We start from the raw sequence: 18224 nt of genomic DNA, 5'->3' as shown, positions 1-18224 counted from the left end.
CTCTGCCCAAACCTTTTGAGCTATGGGATCTGACAAATCCAATCCCCTGCTTTTAAGCATATCTCCCAGTGCTTTAAGCACTGGGTCTTCAAACTTAAAAATTGTGTTACCCATTTTTAGGGTGTTGCTTACCCCGAACCTCCTCGATTGGCCCCAATCTGTTTTTCTTCTTACTTCTTTCTTTTCTTCTTTTCGCCTTCCTTCGAGCGCCACGTTGAGCGCCAGTTGCCGGAGACTCGAACCTGCAACCCCTGGCGAGGTGAGAATTGGGATGAGTAAGCACGCTGTTCACCAGCCCACGCTGCCCCCATTACCTGGGGACACTCAGATGCAACGGGGAGCCTAGTCAAGCAGGGACTCATTTATTGCAAGTGTTCCAAAGCTTATAAAGGCACCTGGAACTCCCCCCTCCCCCCCGAGGGTGTATCTTAAGGATGGTCACGCACTGATCATACACTCCTCGGCAATGCGGAAGTATTCTTCAGACTTTCAAAGCAAGCCAGGCCATGCCCCCAGTAACTTCCTTTCGGACCTATGCAAGGTGGGGCTTTTAGATCCCCACACTCTAGATATGCTGACTAGATTCACCAGATGGACAAGTAGTGGGGAATTGCTGGGGTGCCAACAACACAGCAGACAGTAGCAGGGATATCAGAGTATAAGGGCTCTAGTGGGGGGGTGGGAGGCTATGGGAGGGTGCCATCTGGGAAGTGGGTGTATAGTCAAATAAGATGGCTTGGGATGTTCTGTGTGATACAAACACACACAAATAAAATCAACAAATTTTTAAAAATGTATTATATTTGAGGAGGAAACATGGAAATTTATGTCATGTTAATTAGTAGAGGTGATAAACATTACCATTGAAATCTACCCAATGACATACACAGGTGCCAAGGATCCAAGTGCAACTTATTATGACTAGTAATAATCAGATACATACAGATTAGAGGTGCATGCACCAACATCTCAGTGTTAGTAGCAAAAACAATGAGTCTTTCTGCAAAGAACTGTATATTCTAAAATGAAATGGAGATCTTTTTTTAAGGTTAAAAACTCATTCAATTTTATGTCTTACAGGGCTCACACTGAGTTCAACATTGTATAACTGTGTTAGTTCAACTGTGAACCAGAAACTTACAGCCACTTGTGAAAGAGATGTACTCTTGCTCTGGAGTGTGTTACTGAGTATGTTAAAGCTATAATGAAATGCTTCTTCTAGTCATGCAGTTATTTAAAAAAATTTTTTTTTAATTTACTTCATGTTAAATAGTAGAGGTGATAAACATTACCAGTGAAATGTACCTGATGACTTTATATTCATACTCAGGTACTAAGGATTCAAGTGTAACTGACTGACTAGTAATAATCAGATACATAGAGATTAAAGACACATGTGCAAACATGTGTTAGTAGCATTAAAAATGTAGGAAACAGCATATCTTAAAATGAATTGCAGATCTTTAAAGGGTAAAAACTCATTCAATTTTATGCTTCTTCTAATCATGTGGTTATTAAATTTTTTTAAAATTTTAAAAAAGATATAACAAAAGAATATGCAGGTAGAAAAAAAGAAAGAAAAAATAAATTCTTTCAATATTATTAGGTAAAAAATCAGATACATAGAGATTAGAGATGTATGTGCAAATATCTAAATGTTAGTAGCATTAAAAATGAGTTTTTCTGTATGAAACAGTATATTTTAAAATTAAATGGAGATCTTTTTAAAGGTTACAATCTCATTCAATGTTATGTCTTATAGGGTTTATACTGAGTTGAATATTGTATAACCTGTATTAATTCAACTGTGAACCTAAAAATTTACAACGAATTTTGAAAGAGATGCATCTTTGCTCTCGAAATTGTTATTGAATATGTTAATGCTGTAATGAAGTGCTTCTTCTAATCATGCAGTTATGAAATAAATAATTTTTAAAAAATTACATGGATGCTTTATTAACATGTTAAACAATCATAAAAAAGGAAAGAGTACGAAGTTGTTCAGGAAAAAGTGATGGAGAGATATTGGAGGAGTTGGAGGGGAGGGAGTGGGTGGGGATTTGATGCATGTATGAAATTCTCAATAAATTTCTTTTAAAGTTAAAAAAAGATTTTTTTTTCCGGAAGTTTCCCTTTTCTTCTTTTAATAAGGCTGTATACCTAGTTTAATTTGGTTCCACAATTCTTCAATTGAATCATTTTTAAGCAGCATCTTCATCACTTACTAATTTTCTCCCATGATTCTTTATCAATTGTCCTATTTTGGGATACCATGACAATATTTCTGAATAATATTTAAAAGTTCATAAGTTTGCTTTGATAATGCATTAGCTGCAATTCCTTTAAGCAAAGTCATTAATTTCCATGCATGTACACAATATTCAGGAGACAAAGTGATCCCCATAATGAAAGCAGAAAGGTGAAAATAAAAGTTTAGAACTTGTTCCTTGCATACCAGCAGAAATTCTCAAGGAATGCCTGTGCTTATTGTCATACAACTTACAGTGTATGAGTGGGGACATCCTTTAATTCCCTTTTTCTTCAGGACTTTTTTGGGCACTGATCTGAGTTCAGAATAGAGTCTCTTCCTCACACACTGCACCACAATGCAGCAGAGAGATTCCACATTACAGTGATACCTGAACAAAAATACCCTGACACTTTGGCATTGGTTAAAACCAGGAGCCTGAATCATTATGAGAATTTGTTTCTTTTATGTTCTCCTTGAATTGTTTCCCTAAACAAAGGACTTGCTTTCTGTTTATTGGAAGACTATGTCTAGCAGTAAGTGGGAAAGGAAAAGTGGAACTTATCAGGGAAGAATTTTTCCTTTCTGTCCCCTACTGACCCAGAACAGCATACACAACCACAAACAGATATAATCAATATATTCCTACCTGTTGTTTGTAACATAAAAAGGATAATTCCTTGATTCTAGTGAATAGTTGCTGCTTTCAGCATTGATATTTTCACAACATACTGAGTTAGGGGCAAGGTAGGGTCATGAGGGATTAAAGCTACATGTTTATTATACAAGAGGAGCCCAAGGTCTATTAAGATTTACACTGTGAAAAAGCCGAGATACTGTTAAATGATCTCAAAGCATAAGAATAATTGAAGGCATTTCCACAAAAGTCATCCCACAATTCTAAAAGGTGCTATGAAGTTGCTGTAAGAGAAAAGACATCACAGTGGTCTTATCCAGCACTAGATCCTACAATAGTGGCATGATATTTATGGGGGTATCCAACCACTTTCTGATTGAACTTGAGGTCTGCTCTACAGGAGGGATGGGATTTCATGCCTGGTACAGTAAACCTGATCAAAGATGATGACTGGGGAGAAGACAATGACTGGGGAGATCATAGGCTGCAGTAGGAACCTACTTGTTTTGTTTTGTTAAATGGTCGTGTTGTCAAACTACCTTCTTAGCAATGTTTATATCCATAAATTAGTGCTGCTCTCAACCTTGGTCAGAAAAGCTTCTTTTTGCAGTAGATAGTGGTTAATGTAGCTGGTCAAAGTGCTGAGGATAAGTGACTGCTGAGTGCATAACCACAGATGGGTCATCCATATCAACGGCTCAGGGAACACTGAGGAAGAGAGGGTAGAAAGAATGTAAGAGCTGTGAAATGCTGTGTTCTGGACATGACATAGCTGATGAACACAGCAGCTCACAGCAGCTTTGGTTGCCTATACAAGAACTGCACAAAATCAAGCCACTCAACATTCCAGTATGGATGAGGGAAGAGCTCCTTAGGCCCCTTCCTTATCTTAGGAGCTACTGGCAATTGATTGTTGCTGAAGGAGGGAAAGACCATTTTCTTTGGGGATATGGCTGCTCTTAGGTTACCCATGCCCTAGTGGATAGCCCCATACCCATTCACATATGGTCAGGACTAATTCACCTCAGGGGGCTATTAACAGTAATAAGATGATATGAAGTCACGAGGGAGACAGGTTGGTTGGTCCCAGGGGGACTTGATGGGAAGTGGAGGAGGGCAAGTGAAGAAAAATACATTATATACATGTATGGAAATTTCAAAGAATAAAAATATTATTAAAAATAATTGTCTGGGGTGGGGTATGGCGGCACACATCTTTAATTTCAGCACTTGGGAGGCAGAGGCAAATGGATCTCTGTGAGACTGAGGCCAGCCTGGTCTATGTAGCAAGTTCTAGACCAGCTGGGGATATAGGGAGACCCTGTCTCCAAAAAACAAACAAACAAAAAATTCAGTCTAGCATAAGTATTTCCAGTGTACAACTTAAGCCACACTGTTCTTTTCCCCAGAATGAATGGCAAAGCACCTTGAGGAATGTTTGGTCTTTTAGCATCCCATAACTTAAATATGATAATATAGATTTATAAAATTTAACTAAGTGGTATTATTTCCTCTTCAACTGTATGCTTTGTTATTGATTTCTGAGAAATTTTCTGATTTTTGTTTTTAGAAATTTAGGTTTAATTAATCTATTTTTATGTTTTGCCTGCATGTATGTAAGTGCACCTATGTCATGCAATGCCTGCGGAGGCCAGAAGAGGGCTTCAGATCCCCTGGAACTGTAGTTATGGATGGTTTTTAGTCACATGGGGGTGCTGGGAACCAAACCTGAGTCTTCTGCAAGATCAGCCAGTATTCTTAACCACTGAGCCATCTCTCCAGCCCCAGAAGTTTTATTTTTTTAATTTATTTTATTTTTATTTTATATGTATGAATGTATTGCCTGCATGTATGTAAATGTACCTGTATCATTCAATGCTCTTGGAGGGCTTTGGATCCCCTGGAACTGAAGTTATGGACAGTTGTTAGCTGCCATGTGGGTGCTGAGAATTGAACCCAGGTTCTCTGCAAGAGCAATCAGTGATCTTAACCGCTGAGCCATCTCCAACCCCTGAAGTTTTTTTGTTGTTGGTGGTGGAGTTTGTGTGTGTGTGTGTGTGTGTGTGTGACAGGGTCTCCCTGTAGTCCCAGTTGTCCTGGAACTCATTATGTATACCAGGCTAACCTTGAACCCAGAGAGATCTACCTGCCTATGCCACCCGAGTGCTGGAATTAAAGGCATGTGCCATCACACTCAGCACAACACATTTTTTAAAAAATTAAAACTTCTGGGACTTAGACCAGGTGTGGTGGCACACACCCAGCTCTAAGTGGTATTATTTCAATCAATATTATATACATGGCAAAGGAACAAAGGAAAGAAAACACAAACATCTGCTTTATATGTGTATATAATACACACAACAAGGCACAAACATATTCTTAGCGAAATGGGACAGAGAGACTCATGGTAATTACAATGTTTGTTTCTGTAACTGGCCAAGTAGATTTACCATGCATTTCCAGCAAATGTATATGATCCACTTTGCAGTCCCACACCCTCAGTAAGCACTTCAGCAAGTTTTGGTTCTATTTGGAGGAGTGACACACACATCACTTAAGAGTCTGGGCCAGTTATTATCTTGCCTGAATCGGGTTGTTGCAATTTCCCATTGACCTTAATCACAGGATATGGTAACACCAAGAGACAAAATAGAAGATCTCCTTCACTCCAGACAAACTCTTTCTGGACCAGGCTGGCCTTGAACTCACAGGGATCCATCTGCCTCTGCCTCCTGAGTATATTTTATTTATTATTTATTTATTTATTTATTTTTAATTTTACGTGTATGAGTATATTGCCTGCATGTATATAAGTGCATCTGTGTCTTGTAATTGCCCACAAAGGTCAGAAAAGGGCATCAGAGTCCTCTGGAACTGAAGTTACAGATGGTTGTTACTTGCCATGTGTGGGTGCTGGGAATCAAACCCAGATCCTCTGCAAGAGCAGCCAGTACTCTTAATTGCTGAACCATCTCTCCAGCCCCAAATTCTTTAACTTTTAACCTGGCTACAAAATAATACTCTTTAGATAAGGGTAGAAAGAATGTGGCTGTTTCTTAACAACCTTTAGAGACTTAACTTGAGAGCCAACCAAATCCCAAACATGTCCATGGTAAATAAACCTAACTGCAGCAGGGTTTGGTGGCACACACCTTTAATCCCAGCACTTGGGAGGCAGAATTAGGTGGATCTCTATGAGACTGAGGCCAGCCTGGTCTACATAGTGAGTTCCAGGCCAGTTGAAGCTACAGGGAGACCCTGTCTCAAAAAGACTAAAGAAAAAGAAAAAAGGAAGAAATCTAATTGCAAGCTTTCTCTTAGGGAAGCCCACATTTACCCTACCAGGTGTGCCTTACTGGTTTTCTCTTAAAGCACCATTTTATTTTTAATGAATCCTGCTTTACTCCATATTTGATTCACTCTGAAATTCCATTCTTCATCAAAGCCTTGGACCTTGATTTTGCTGGGTGGACATGTTTGAAACGGGCTCCTCAGTATGTTGCTGGTGTAGTGTGGAGCTGCATTGGTTCTGAACACAGGAAAAGTGAGGGAGAGGGAGGAGGCTCTGATCCTGGGACCTAACCTGCTTTTTCTCCTGAGAAAGGCAGGAAATTTCAGATATTTACTGACAAAGTCCAAACTGCCCATGGAAAAATACATGTTTTCCAAAAGACATAAATAAGCACAGCAGGTAAAGTATGCTTATTTTGGACTAAAATGATGTATAGCCTTGAGTTTCTAGCACTCCCCTTTTTTCTAAATCTAAACAATACACCTCATAAATCTATCTTACAACTTTGTTTCCAGAAGAAAATTTTTTAACTTAAAAAAAAATTATTAGTGTGTATATAATGTATGTGTGAGAGTGAAGGAATGAATGAACAAACAAATTGAATGAATAAAAACAAATTGAAATAATTCCCTGCATGCTGTCAGATGACAGGATAATAAAACTAGAAACAAACAGCAAAACTAACTTCCCAGAAATACAGAAATACTTGAAGATTGAAAAATACACTTTTTTGTATGTGTATGTATGTGGTATATGCACGTGTATGGTGTTTGTGCATGTGTGCATGTTTATATATGTACATATGTACATGTATGGACACGTATTGAGGTGAGGTTCACCTAATTTTTAAATTTTTATTTATTTTATTTATCATTTATTATTATCGTGTGTGTATGATGGTGTATGTTTAAAATCAGACAATAACTTTTGATAATCAATTCTCTTCTTCTACAGTGGAATCAGGAGATTGAACTCAGGTCATCAAATTTGCACCTCAAATGCAATTGCCCCAGTTGAGCCATCTCACTGGCCATTTTGTTTTTTAAATTACTATATGTGTGTGATGTGGGTGTGTGCAGGCCATGGTGTATGTATGTGTAAAAGTCAGAGGACTAGTTTGTGGAATCAATTCTCTCTTTCCACCTTTACATAGGTCCCAGGGTTCAAACTCAGGTCATCAGCCCTGCACAGTAAGCACTCTTACCCACTAAGCCTTCTCATCAGTAATCTACCTAGTATTTTGAGGCAAGGTCTTTCACTAAACATGGGCTTCACTTATTTTGCAAAATTAGCTGGTCTAGGTCTGGAGATTGCTCAGTGGCTAAGAGCACTATTTGTTCTTCCAGGACCTGGGTTTGGTTCCCAGCACCCACGTGGCTGCTAACAACCATCTATAACTCCAGTTCCAGGGGATTCAACACCCTCTTCTGGCCTCCACAGGCACTGCACACATGGGTACACATACATACATGCAGATGCACTCATACACACAAAAATAAACTCCTTGGCATATACCTAAAGGACTCATCCTATTGCACAGATGCTTGTACAACCATGCTTGTTGCTCTTTTCACAATAGCTAAGAGATGGAAACAACCTAAGTGCCCCTCAACTGATGAGTGGTTAATGAAAATGTGGTACATTTACACAATGGAGTCCTACTCTGCAGTAAAAAAGATGAAATAATGAAATTTGCAGGTAATGGATGGATCTAGAAACTGTTATACTAAGTGAAGTAACACAGACTCAGAAAAACAAAAGGCATATGTTCTCCCTCATATGTGGATCCCAGCTCTAACTCCTTATAAGTGAGTACATATCCTAGTGTGACTACAGGAACCAGGAAAATGGAAGGGAACCAGGGAGGTAAAGGTAAAGAAGGAACCCGAGAGAGAAGAATAGTAAGAGACAGGTGTTGCTAAGGGAGAAATGTGTAAAGGGGGGGTTAGTTAACTGAGAGGGGGACAAGGAGGGCTATACAAGGAAATATGTAAATAAAGGGCAAGAAGGAACTCAAGAGAGGTGGGACTATAGCAGACAAAAATTATCAAGGAGAAATAGGGAAAAAATGGGGACACTTTAAATGGGGAGGGTAGGGAGGGAGGATAAGACAGGGAGAGAAAGAGGAGAGATGAATAGTGCCTAGCTAATACAAAAAACCAGACGGAGTTGTATTAGTCCAAAAACCTTCTGAAAAATTATACATACACTATCTCTATGTGAATCCTTATGTATATCTAAAGTCTACATAACAAGAAAGAGTGCCAGACAGGAGAAACCTTCCTTTGAGTTGTTGGCCAGGGTAGTTCAAGAGACTCCCAAAATTACACAGGCTCTTGCCACAGTCCTTGATTGCCTCCCAGAGCTTGAAGGTAAGATCCTATTGCTGAAGACAGGAGATACTTTGGCACAGGATTTGGAGCAATGGATCTGGAACTGACCTGGAAGCCACCTCCCCTGACTGCTAGCTCTCACAGCTTTGGAGAGCACTACACAAGCTGGTAAGGGAGAACATCAACCAATGGTTCAACCCCAGCTTCAAGGCCTAAAAACCACATAAATAACCAGCACAGCAAACGACATTGGTACAGTGGTGGCGCTTTTGTCTTGGGGGTAATCAACAACTATCTAATTGCACTTAAAGCCCACTCAATGGAAGGAAAGTCATGTATGGTAATGTAAAACTAGCCAAATACACATAGCTGGAGAGGTCATTGATCTTAGCGAAAACTCCAAGGCTGCCACATTCCTAGACAAATGTAATTTCTTACTATGTGCAAAATATGGATCCTTAAATTTATAGACAAGTATCCCAGTCACCACCCATCAAAGAAGCTTCTTTTTCAAGAGACAAAGATAATTACAGAGTTCCACAACTAGTCACACACAAAGATTGTCTGTGAATTGCCCAAGCCTAAGTGACACATCTAGGATGCAACCTGTACCCCTAAGGCTCATGGAACATAGAACAAGGCTATGAAGAAAACACTAATGCATATTTCAAGTCTCACCAGTGAAGATCCCTTGTGCAACAAAGGGCCAGGAACTCAAGAAGTCACAAATGGCAAAAACAAAACAAAACAAAAAACCAGAGAATAAGAGTCTGCAGACTGTGGGTCCTTGGACAGGACTCCTATATTAAAATCCACCCACCCAGGGCTCAGGGACCATTGCAAAAGAAGGGGCAGAAAGATTGTAAGAGCCAGGGAGGAGGTGTATGACCAAATGGACCTCATAGGAACCTACAGCAATGCTGTGAGCATGCACAAGACCCATGCAAACTTAAGCAGACAAAAACCCAGCACAGAACTGTGGAAATGAACAGCAGGCTCCAATCTTAGTTGAAGACTTATTGGCAACTGATTACCACTGGGTGAGGAAGAGCTGATCTTCTTAAAGGGAGGGACTCTAGATAGGCTGACTACATCCTAGTGGATGAACTTGAACTAAGGGACATTTGGGGACACCAACTTAACACAAATGACAGAAGGTATGAACTCCAGTGGGGGAGCTATGGGAGGGTGCCAAAGAGAAAGGAGTTATAATTTTCTTATGAAATACACAAAAATTCAATAAATTTTTTTTAATCTTAAAAATGATTTAAGGAGCTGGAGAGATGGCTCAGCGATTAAGACCACTGGCTGCTCTTCCAGAGGACCTGGGTTTGATTCCCAGCACCCTCATGACTTAACCCTACCCTACCATTTGTAACTCCAGTTCCAGGGGATCCAATGCCCTCTTCTGACCTCCTCAGGTATTGCACAACATGGGTGCACCTACCTATATACAGGCAAAACATTCATACACATAAAAATAAAATATAAAAAATAATAATAAATAAAATATTTTAAAATGATTTTTAAAACTCAGAGAGAACCAGAGACCAACCTGTTGGGCAAGATGTGCTTACCTGTACAATAGTTGCTTGACTGCTGTGGGGGTAAGTAACTGTGGTCTGATTAGACTGCAGGGAGGATGGTGGTTGACAGAAACTCATGCCTAGTACTGTATACCTAGCTAACAACCTAAGCCTGAGGAGACTGTAAGCTCAGGTAAGGAACTTATTACCATTATTTAGCTAAACTGACAGCATCAAACTGCCTTATACCAATTTAAAAAAAAAAAAAAAAAGCTTCTCTTGGTTTAATCAGAGCTACCTCTCCCTCTCCTTGCAATGAATAGTGATGAATGCAGAAACTCATGGCAGAAACTCAAAATGCTTAGAATAAATGATGGTTGTAGGCTCAGGCCTAAACAAGACATTTGTACCCCTCACCCCAAGGCTTGGGGAACATTACATAAGAAAGAGAAGTATATGAATCAGAAAATAGAGTGAAAGGCTGTGAAATGCCATCCTCTCTAGATTCAATATAACCATTGAAATAATTAATTCACAACAAATGTGGTTACCTTCACTGAGCCCACACAAGGTCTGCCCTGTTGACAATCAATTGTAGAAGGGAGTTCACAGAACCCTACCCTTACTGCTGAACTAGTGACAACTGATAAGTTCTGGGAGAAGATGGAATCATGGTCTTCTGCTGAGCTCAACAGGCTCTGATAGATAGCTCCAAACCCATGGTCACACAGATAGCCCTGGTTAAACTCAGCAGGTTACAAAACAAAAGAAATAGACACGAACATAAGAAAGAGATTTGTGGGGAAGGAAGGTGTGGACAGGAGTGGTAGGGAAATGGGAGAGGGTAGGGAGTAAAACTGGTCAATATGCATTGTGTACATTTGAAATTATCTAAGAACAAATTTAATTGATTAAAAAAAGTGTTCTCAAATAAATAACTTTTAAAATTATTTATTTTATTTTGTGTGTATTTTTTACTTATATGTATTTTGCCTGCATGTTTTTAAGCATACCACATGCATTCAATGCCCACAAAGGCCAAAAGAGGGCATCAGATCCCTTGGAACTGGAGTTAGAGATGGTTGTTAGCAGCTGCATGCTGGGAAACAAACTGAAGTCCTCTGCAAGAGCAAACAGTGCTCTTAACTGCTAATCCATCTCTCCAGCCCCCTCAAATAAATAAATAACTGAATGATTCATTTCCAGGCTCTAAAAATACAGGAAGTCAAATTCAACTGCAACAAACATCAAGAAATAATAAAGGTTAGATTAGGCCAAAATTAATGACATAAATCAATGAAATAAACACACACACACACACACACACACACACACACACAGAGTTAATTCTTTGAAAAGATTAACAAGATTAGCTCACTAACTTCAACTTCAGTGGAATATTTTGTTCTTGAATCCTTGCCCTATCTGGGGTGAACAGATATTTATTTACATTTCTCCAGGAAATGTGTTGGTATGTTACATATACTAGTCAATCATTTAAAAGAAGGAAATTCTGTCATTTGTGACAATATGTATCAATCTGGAGGACATTATGCTGACTGAGATAAACTAGGCTTTAATATTATAGGGCGAGATAAACTAGGCTTTAATATTATAGGGCATGGTGGCATGTAATAATAATAGGGTATATAATGTAATAATAATAGGGCATGGTGGTCTGTAACCCCAGTACTCAAGAGGCTAAGGCAGGAAGATCAAAAGTTTCAGCAGTTTCCAGGCCAGCTAGGGCTACACAGCAAGACTGATCTCAAAATACCAAAAACAAAATAAAAAGCCAAATGAATAAAAATAATAATGTAATTTTATTTTGAAGTTATTAAAAGAATAGATTTTACCATCAGGCATGGTAGTTCATACCTGTAATCCCAGCCCTTGGGAAGCTGAAGCAGGAACTGCAAGTCTGAGACCAGCCTCACTGTACTAAATAGTGGATTCCAGACCAGCCTGGGCTACAGAGTAAGACACTGTCTCAGAAACAATGGAAGAAAAAACAGGGTTTTTCTTTTTTAAAAATGTGTTTTGCTTGCCTGTATGTAAGTGCACCCATGTGTACAATACCCATGGAGGTCAGAATCAGGCATCAGATCTCTTTGAACTGGAGTTACTGACAGTGAAGAGTCAGTATGCACTGACTCCATTTTGGCCAGCTTCTAGCTTCTTCAGGCAAGCATGGACAGACCCAGGCATGTTGTAAATTTCCAGTTGCCACCCCTCCTCCCCAAGCTATAGATTAAGCTAGCCTGGACATGTAAAAGCCTTATAAGGTAAAAACAGAAACTATCTGGCCCTAAAGATAAAAGATAACAGTCAGCACATTCCAATGCCCTGAAGACAGCCCCGACCAATAAGGACCTTCCCCGTACTCAGGACATAGGGCCATCCAATCATTTTAAAGGATACTTGGCACACGTGAGCTTCTATGAAACTTCCCTATAAAAGCTTCTGCCTGCTAGCGTTCGAGGCCAGACGCCATCTTTGGCTTGTGGAGTCCATGCCCAGCTAGCAGCTAATTTGGTTACTTTATACTTTAAATTTCTGAATAAAATTTTTATGCATTTTTCCTTCATGTCTGTGGGAATTATTCCCGACTCTCGAACCCTAACAACAGTTGTTAGCCACGATATGGGTGCTGGGAACTGAACATGGTCCCTTTGTAAGAATAGTCAGTGCTCTAAACTGCTGAGCCATCTCTCCAGTCCCCAGGGTTTTTTTGTTTTGTTTTTTGTCTTTTGAGACAGGGGCTCCATGTAGCCCCAGTTGGGCTGGAACTCACTATGTAGGCCAGGCTGGCCTTCAACTTACAGAGATCTGCCTGCCTCTGCCTCCAGTGCTAAAGGCATGCCCCACCACACCTGGCCTGTTTTTGCTTCTTAAATCCAGGAGTAGTGGCATGTGCCAGTAGGTACACCCAACACTCAGCAAGACAAAGGAAGGAGGATCAGAAATTCAAGATCAGTCTCAGTTACATAGTAAGTTAAAGGGCAGCCAGGACTGCATGAGATACTTTTTTCAAAAATATAAAAAAGGGGGCTGCATAAAAAATATAAATAAAAAAATTTTAAATGGACTGGAGAGATGTCTCAGTGGTTAAGAACACTGGTCGTTCTTGCATAAGACCCAGGTTGACGTCCCAGCACCCATATGGCAGCTAACAACTGTCGGTAACTCCAGTCCCAGGGGATCCGACAGCCTCTTCTGACCTCCATGGGCATTGCACAACATGGGTGCACTTACCTACATGCAGGCAATACATGCATAAACATAAAATAAAAATAATAAAAAAATTTAAAAAATAAAAAAGAGGGGCTGGAGAAATGACTCAACTGTTAAGGGCACTGGCTGCTCTTGCAGAGGACTCAGGTTCCATTCCCAGCACCCACATAGTGGGTGTAACAACTATACATAACTGTAGTTCCAGGAGAGACAACACCCTTTCCTGACCTCCATGGGTGTTGCACAAGACAGGTGCACTTACACACGTGCAGGGAATATACTAATACACATAAAATAAAAATAACGTATTGGTTTTAAAAGAAAAAAGATTCAATTTTTATTAATTACTTTGGCTGTGCTGATCACATCTGACAGATTTAAAATGTTTTCACTACAAAAAGAAAATATAGCTGGGCATGGTGGCACACGCCTTTAATCCCAGCACTTGGGAGGCAGAGGCAGGTGAATCTCTATGAGTTCGAGGCCAGCCTGGTCTACATAGCAAGTTCCAGGCCAGCTGGGACTACAGGGAGACCCTGTCTCAAAAAGACCAAACAGAAAATATATGAGGTGATGGATGTTTGGTATAATCATTTGATAACATCACATTGTACCTCACAAATACACACAATTATTGTTAATAGATTATTTTAACTTGGGGGATGACAGGATCTCACTATTTAGCCCTGAGTGACCTGAAACATGAACTTGCTATGTAGACTGGGTTGACCTCTAGCTCACAGAGATCCACCAGTCTTTGCCTCCTGAATGCTGGGATTAAAGGTGTATACCACCATACCCAGTCCTATTTTAAAATTAAATTTAAAAATATTTCTTCAAGGCCAGCCTGGTCTACATAGTGAGTTCCAGGACAGCTGGGGCTATAGAGAGACCCTGTCTCAAAAAGACAAAAAAAAAAAAAAAAAAAAAATTTCTTCTTATGCATATCTTGAGTGTTAATTTGTGTGATGGTTAGTACTAATGGCCAACCTGACAGACTCTAGAGTCTCCTGGGAGATGGGCCTCTGGGCATATCTATGGGAGATTATCTTGATTAGGCTAGCTGAGGCAGGAAGACCCACCAACTGTGGGTGGCATCAGTCGAGTGAGATGGCTCAGTGGGTAAAGGTGCTTGCTGAAACCTGACAACCTGAGTTGGAACCCTAGGATCCACATGGCAGGAGAGAACCAACTCCTGACAGCTGTCCTCTGACCTCCACACATAGGCTGGAGATATGGCTCAGTGGTTAAGAGCACATACTGCTCTTCCAGAGGACCCAAGTTTGATTCCCAGCACTTATGCTGGGCAGTTCACAACTGCCTGTAACTCCAGCTTCAGGGGATCTGACACCCTTTTCTGGCCTCCATCAGAACTTCACTTGCATGTACAAACTCATATACAGATACACATATACACACATAATAGAAATAATTTTTAAAATATATTTTATTGAATTTTTGTGGATTTCATAGATCATATTTAGCCCTCCTCCCTTATCTGTACCCCTCATAGCCCACCCAAAGGACTTCATGCATTTTGCCATATATGTTGAAGTCTATTGAGTCAAGTTTGTGTATCCAGATGTCCCTTGGTGTGAGTTCATCCTCTGGAGCGTGTTCAGTCTGTCTAGCATCACTCCCTTAAAGAAGATCAACTTTCCCTCATTCAGCAGTGATCAGCTATCAACAGTTCCTCACCAAAGTTGTGACCTCCTGCCCATTTCCCCAGTTCTGTACTTGTTTTTGTCTGAGTTTGCATAGGTCTTGTGCACGCTGTCACCATTGCTGAAGGTTCATATAAGCAAAAGAAATTGGGGCTGGAGAGTTGGCTCAGTGATTAAGACCACTTACTGCTCTTACAAAGGACCCAAGGACCTAGGTTAAGTTCCCATAGCACCTATATAGTGACTAATACCTATCCTTAACTCCAGATCCAGGGGATCCAATGCTCTCCTCTGGACCCTATGAGCATTTCACACATGTGGTGCACATACATACCAGGTGCACATACTTACCAGGTTCACCAGGAACCTCTCTGACATGAGCTTTCTCTGATCTCCCTAAACTGTTACCCAGACATACTAGCCTCCTTCCTGGGGATTTCTTTTCTCAAATGTCCTCATGGTTAACTGCCTCACTCTGTTTAGATCAGTTTAAATCTAGAGTTATTTGTTGGGGAATCCTGCTGTGAGGGTCGCAGGAGCTCGGCGCCTGATGGAAAGACTCCTCTTTTCAGCAGGGGGCCTCCTACCTCTCTTCCTGACTCACTTTTTGAAGTGGCCGCCACAGATGCCCTACCAAAAACATGGCCTCTGGCATAGGAACTGCCAGGTTTTCCTGTGTGATAATCAGACAATGTCTGGCAGCCTGGCAGGAGCCCACCACCACATGTAAATGAGGCATCCTAAAAGCACCTATCAACTAAGGTTTTGCCACTGCCCCCACAGTATAAAATATCCTGGTTTCCCCTAATTAATCGGAGCTGAATCACTAAGACCTGGAGCCGAGCTGAGTCACTGAATAAAGGAGCTGTACTGAGCTGAGTTCTGTGTCTTACTGCCTACGATCCAGTCTTCCCGGAGAGAGCTGTCTCTTCGTAAACCACGACTCACAGAGACCCTGCTTTCGCCGTCCTGCACCTCCCCTCATGACCCGGCAGCTGACGGATCTCGAACCCTGAGGGAGTGCATGGTAGATTGGGACGGAACCCGCCTGGGAGCGCAGCCATCAGTAGAGTCGCCAGCACCCAGTAGTCACGGAGACCCACAGCAACGCGGTGCGCGACCTGCCGCACCTCAGTGGCCTGCGGGAGACTGGCGCCACACCCAGCAGCTGGTGCCCCGAGATCCCCGCACCCCATAGTTATTGATGAGGCCTATCAACTTTCTTTTTCTCCAGAGGACACATCTGATATACTATGTATTTATTTATTTGTTTTCTGTCTGCCTCCCTGACTAGGATGTAAGTTCTGTTGGGGAGGAATTTTCTTTTTCAGTAGTACCTCTAGCAATGAACAGTACCTGGCACACAGTAAGTTCATAATACATTTTTTTATTGAATAAATATGTAGGCATGCATTCTCTACCATTTGTGTGTGTGTGTGCATGTGGAGGTCAGAAGTCAACCTTGGATGTTATTCCTCAGGCACGGTCCACTTTGCATTGTTTGCTTGTTTTGCGACAGGATCTTACTATGCAGCCATGGCTCCTTGGCTGGCCTAGAACTCACTATGTAGAACAGGCTGGTCTTGAATCTCTGCCTCCTGAGTGCTGGGATGAAAGGTGTATGTTGCCAAACCCAGCTTGCTGTTATTTACATGAATAAGACATATTTAGAGCATATCACTTCCTACTCCCCATCTTGTTTTACTTTATTTGGGGGGGGGGGTATTTTTGAGACAAGGTTTCCCTGTAGCCCCAGCTGGCCTGGAACTTGCTAGTTAGACCAGGCTGGCCTCCAACTCACAGAGATGCACCTACCTCTGCCTCCAGAGTGCTGGGATTAAAGGCATATGTCACTGTAGCAGGAGGCCTCCAAAGATGGTGCGGACTCAGAACCCTGGGATCCAGCAAGAATTCACTTCACTTCTTGGTCCGCAAAGTCATCTAAGCCCACAACAAACACTGCCAGGAGCAATCTAGTGTAGATCTGGCTATTACCTCGACCCTGGACCTCCCGGACTCCCCAGACCCAGAGGTGGATGCCGCCTCTGCGCCCACTTCCAATAAGGAAGGAGCTCCTTTGCCTATATCTCAGGATACTCTTCTAGAGCCACCATGCCCCAAAATTCCCCCACCCCATACCCATGGAAAGTTACTCTCTCCCCCCGCCCAGTAACCATCCCGCCTCTTCCCCTGCTAATGTGCCCCTCCCTTCTAGACCGCCCTCCTTAAAGCCTCACCAACCTTTGTCTGCACTTCTGGTTAACGTTGGCCCCGATGCGGCGCAGCATCCATGGCTGTCCACCCCACTTGCTGACCTTGTTCTTATCCACAAGGCAGCTGAGCAATCGGATCCTGACTCCACATATTTTGAACAGGTTCTTCACCAGTGGTCCTTACAGTTACAAACCCACTATGATTGGTATAGGCAGTCTTAGTACCCACTAAAGGCAGACTTAGAACCCTCAGTCTTTCTAAACTGGCACGCAGCTTATGACGATCAGGCTGAAAGCCAGGCATGCCTAAATCTCCAATATGGCCTCAACATTATGTTGGACATGTTCACGAGACGTAGACAATATACTGACCCCATCTCCCAGTCTACTATTGGCCTCCATGCCTATCTTCAACAAGTTTCTGACTTGGCCTTTAAGGCCCTTAAATGTTGCTCCCCCCATGACCCACAGGTCTTTTTCCATAATTTGATTCAACAGTCAGGGGAGTCCTTCACGGACTTCCTTACCCATGTCACTGAGGCAGTAGAGCGGAGGGTGGAGTCTGGACCCACCCAAGAGGTGCTTATTAAACAATTAACTTGGGAGGGACTAAACATTATTGGTTTGCTCTTCCCTGCCCCTGCCATGGCCCATGATCTCTGGGCCTTGGTTCCCTCCCCACCTATACTCTTGCCCTTATCACTTCATTCCCCAGCCTACCCCACCCTCTATTCAACTAATTCTACACTTGGCCTCCCCACCATGGACCCAGTTATTTCCTGGGTCACTCAGTTATTTCCTCTAAATAACTCTCTGTGCTTCACTACCAACAATGCATCCTCATGCATTGGGCAGTTCAACCTGACTGTCCAAGATTACGCTGGCTGTGCCTCTAATCTAAAACCACTATTTGACCCATCTTGGATTGTCTCTTACCTACTCCTGACAGGCATAATTATTCTCCTCTTTCTACTTCTTAAATGCTTTGTTCTTTGTTCCCGCAGTCAGAAAAAATTCAGTCACTCAGTGTATCAGGCCCTCAGAGCAATACATGAAGATGATTTCAATCCACCC

At 41.6% G+C, this 18224-nt stretch overlaps 1 long non-coding RNA gene across 5 annotated transcripts in view; it reads right to left on the bottom strand.

The window, feature by feature from the left end:
• The window catches only part of LOC108490655, a 30275-nt gene that overhangs the window by 4802 nt on the left and 7249 nt on the right, over positions 1 to 18224 (bottom strand). For 3 of the 5 annotated variants that reach the window (XR_003848939.1, XR_003848940.1, XR_003848942.1), the window contains exons 4-5: positions 3425 to 3593; positions 133 to 251 (exon numbers count right to left, since the gene is read on the bottom strand). This is a non-coding gene — a long non-coding RNA (uncharacterized LOC108490655). Of the gene's footprint in view, positions 1 to 132; positions 252 to 3386; positions 3594 to 18224 lie in introns of all 5 variants that reach the window. The other 2 variants (XR_003848941.1, XR_003848943.1) reach the window with 2 other exon arrangements.

This window comes from Nannospalax galili, unplaced genomic scaffold (genome assembly GCF_000622305.1).
Source record: "Nannospalax galili isolate Female #2095 unplaced genomic scaffold, S.galili_v1.0 scaffold894, whole genome shotgun sequence".
In the NCBI taxonomy this organism is placed as follows: domain Eukaryota; kingdom Metazoa; phylum Chordata; class Mammalia; order Rodentia; family Spalacidae; genus Nannospalax; species Nannospalax galili.
The sequence above is the reverse complement of the archived record's forward strand: the minus strand, read 5'-3'. Positions and strand labels throughout refer to the sequence as shown.